General features: G+C 49.3%; 1 protein-coding gene across 1 annotated transcript in view; it reads right to left on the bottom strand.

Moving 5' to 3' along the window:
• tgfb1a (transforming growth factor, beta 1a) overlaps positions 1–1582 on the bottom strand; it is a 38892-nt gene extending 37310 nt beyond the window's left edge. Inside the window, exon 1 of the mRNA XM_052474838.1 lies at positions 1–1582. This exon is cut by the window's left edge and continues 1579 nt beyond it. The gene's annotated coding sequence lies outside the window, so the exon portion shown is untranslated.
• Between the last annotated feature and the right edge of the window lie 2128 nt (positions 1583–3710).

Below are 3710 nucleotides of genomic sequence, written 5' to 3'. Positions count from 1 at the left end.
ACAACACAACGGACTGGTCACACAACACAACACAACGGACTGGTCACACAACACAACACAACGGACTGGTCACACAACACAACAGACTGGTCACACAACACAACACAACGGACTGGTCACACAACACAACGGACTGGTCACACAACACAACACAACGGACTGGTCACACAACACAACACAACGGACTGGTCACACAACACAACGGACTGGTCACACAACACAACGGACTGGTCACACAACACAACGGACTGGTCACACAACACAACACAACAGACTGGTCACACAACACAACACAACGGACTGGTCACACAACACGACACAACAGACTGGTCACACAACACAACACAACGGACTGGTCACACAACACAACACAACAGACTGGTCACACAACACAACACAACGGACTGGTCACACAACACAACAGACTGGTCACACAACACAACGGACTGGTCACACAACACAACACAACAGACTGGTCACACAGCACAACACAACAGACTGGTCACACAGCACAACACAACAGACTGGTCACACAACACAACGGACTGGTCACACAACACAACACAACAGACTGGTCACACAACACAACACAACGGACTGGTCACACAACACGACACAACAGACTGGTCACACAACACAACGGACTGGTCACACAACACAACAGACTGGTCATTGAGTCTGTTCAAACAGCCAAACCCTGTCCTGCAGCTAGTAACTCCACACAACACATACTGCTCTCCCTGCTCTGTGTTCCTCTGGACGGTGCCTAAACAAAGAGAAGGTAGGGACCGAGGTACTGAACCTGTTTCAACAAGGACAGAGATTCTATAAACTAGAGCAGAAAGACGAGTAGAGATGTTCACAATACCCCACTAGTTGACCATAGGAAAATGACTTGACGCATATAACCAGGACGGATCTCTTGGTTAATGAAAGAAAAGTAAGAAATGAACAGACCAGACCAGCGCGCGTCGGTTGGGAAGGTGAGTGATGGTACGAGCCCGAGCCTGGTTAGATAGAGATAAAAACTCTCACTTCACACACTGCCACAGTGATCAGATTGCAGGGTCTCTTTTTGTCCACTTCCCTCACTGCTCTGTCCGTTTATCTCTCCTGTTCTTTACGTCCCCTCTCTCTCTCTCTATGTTCTCTCTACTGCTTCTCACTAGGAGTGAAAACGTTTCTCTCTCTCTTTCCTGTCCTCTGTCAGAACATGCGTGTTGCTCCCTCCCTCTATTTAACTCTCCCCCTATTCCCTCTCTCTCTCTTTCCCTCTCTCTCTTTCCCTCTCTCTCTCTCTCGCTCTTTTTACCAGCACCGTCTCTGTCTCTACAAGTCAGAGCTCGCTGGTGACAAAATTATTTGTGTTCCACTAAACTTTAAGACTCCCTGTTCTCTCTCTCTCTCTCTCTCTCTCTCTCTCTCTCTCTCTCTCTCTCTCTCTCTCTCTCTCTCTCTCTCTCTCTCTCTCTCTCTCTCTCTCTCTCTCTCTCTCTCTCTCTCTCTCTCTCTCTCTCTGTCTCTCTCTCTCTCTCTCTGTCTCTCTCTCTCTCTCTCTCTGTCTCTGTCTCTGTCTCTGTCTTTCTCTTGTATTTTTTTCTAGTTTCTGTTACTTCTCTAATAGAGCGTATTTCTCCGCCCAGGAAATGAGGTTAACGGCTGCTGTGTAAAACATCTGCTGTTAAAGAGACTGCTGTTGCCTGTATATCTCTCTCTACCTATGTCTTTTTTTACACTCTTTGAATAAAGGGTTCCAAAACACTCTGTCCACATAGGATAACTTTTTTTTGGTTCCAGGTAGAACCCTTTTTGGTTCCAGGAAGAACTATATTGGGTTTTATGTAGAACCCTCTGTGTAATGGGTTCTACATGGAACTCAAAATAATTTTTCCTACGGGAACAGCCAAGGAACCCTGTAGGTTCTAGATTGCACCTTCTTTTTCTACGAGTAGATCTCTCTCGCTCTCTCTCTCTCTCTCTCTCTCTCTCTCTCTCTCTCTCTATATATATATATATATACCTCTTCTCTCTCTCTCTCTCTCTCTCTCTATACCTCTTCACTCTCTCTCTCTCTCTCTCTCTCTCTCTCTCTCTCTCTCTCTCTCTCTCTCTCTCTCTCTATACCTCTCCTCTCTCTATCTCTCTCGCTCTCTCTATACCTCTTCTCTCTCTCTCTCTCTCTCTCTCTCTCTCTCTCTCTATACCTCCTCTCTCTATCTCTCTCTCTCTCTCTCTCTCTCTCTCTCTCTCTTCAACTCTCTCTCACCCCCCTCCCCTCTCTCTAACACACAGTCTCTTAACTGTCTGGCAATGTACTAGTGCTGATGGACAAGTCAACAAGGTTTGCATGGCACCAGTGTCTGGCCAGCTGACCACCTGTATTCACCGAGCGCCAGTGGAGATGACAGGCTGCCAGGCATACAGAGAGAGCTGCTCCACTCAGACCGACTGACTGACTGACAGACAGAGAGAGAGAGAGCTGCTCCACTCAGACCGACTGACTGACTGACAGACAGAGAGAGAGAGAGCTGCTCCACTCAGACCGACTGACTGACAGACAGAGAGAGAGAGAGCTGCTCCACTCAGACCGACTGACTGACAGACAGAGAGAGAGAGAGCTGCTCCACTCAGACCGACTGACTGACTGAATGACAGAGAGAGAGAGCTGGCCCACTCAGACCGACTGACTGACTGACAGAGAGAGCTGCTCCACTCAGACCGACTGACTGACTGACAGACAGAGAGAGAGAGAGCTGCCCCACACAGACCAACCGACTGACTGACAGACAGAGAGAGAGAGAGAGCTGCTCCACTCAGACCGACTGACTGACTGACAGACAGACAGAGAGAGAGAGCTGCTCCACTCAGACCGACTGACTGACTGACAAAGAGAGAGAGAGCTGCTCCACTCAGACCAACTGACTGACAGACAGACAGAGAGAGAGAGAGAGAGCTGCTCCACTCAGACTGACTGACTGACTGAATGACAGAGAGAGAGCTCCTCCACTCAGACTGACTGACTGACTGACTGACAGAGAGAGAGCTGCTCCACTCAGACCGACTGACTGACTGACTGACTGAAAGACAGAGAGAGAGAGCTGCCCCACACAGACCAACCGACTGACTGACAGACAGAGAGAGAGCTGCTCCACTCAGACCGACTGACTGACTGACTGACAGAGAGAGAGAGAGAGAGCTGCTCCACTCAGACCGACTGACTGACTGACTGAAAGACAGAGAGAGAGAGCTGCCCCACACAGACCAACCGACTGACTGACAGACAGAGAGAGAGAGAGAGCTGCTCCACTCAGACCGACTGACTGACTGACTGACTGACTGACTGACAGAGAGAGAGAGAGAGCTGCTCCACTCAGACCGACTGACTGACTGACTGACAGAGAGAGAGAGAGAGCTGCTCCACTCAGACCGACTGACTGACTGACTGACTGAAAGACAGAGAGAGAGAGCTGCCCCACACAGACCAACCGACTGACTGACAGACAGAGAGAGAGAGAGAGAGCTGCTCCACTCAGACCGACTGACTGACTGACAGAGAGAGAGAGAGCTGCTCCACTCAGACCGACTGACTGACTGACTGACTGACAGAGAGAGAGAGAGAGAGCTGCTCCACTCAGACCGACTGACTGACTGACAGACAATATGTTTTTCTCTTCATTATAACTACAGAAAGACAGTGAATGTGTCTATTT

The sequence above is a fragment of the Oncorhynchus keta genome, chromosome 1, assembly GCF_023373465.1.
Source record: "Oncorhynchus keta strain PuntledgeMale-10-30-2019 chromosome 1, Oket_V2, whole genome shotgun sequence".
Taxonomy (NCBI): Eukaryota; Metazoa; Chordata; class Actinopteri; order Salmoniformes; family Salmonidae; genus Oncorhynchus; species Oncorhynchus keta.
This window is presented reverse-complemented; position numbering and strand designations above follow the sequence as displayed.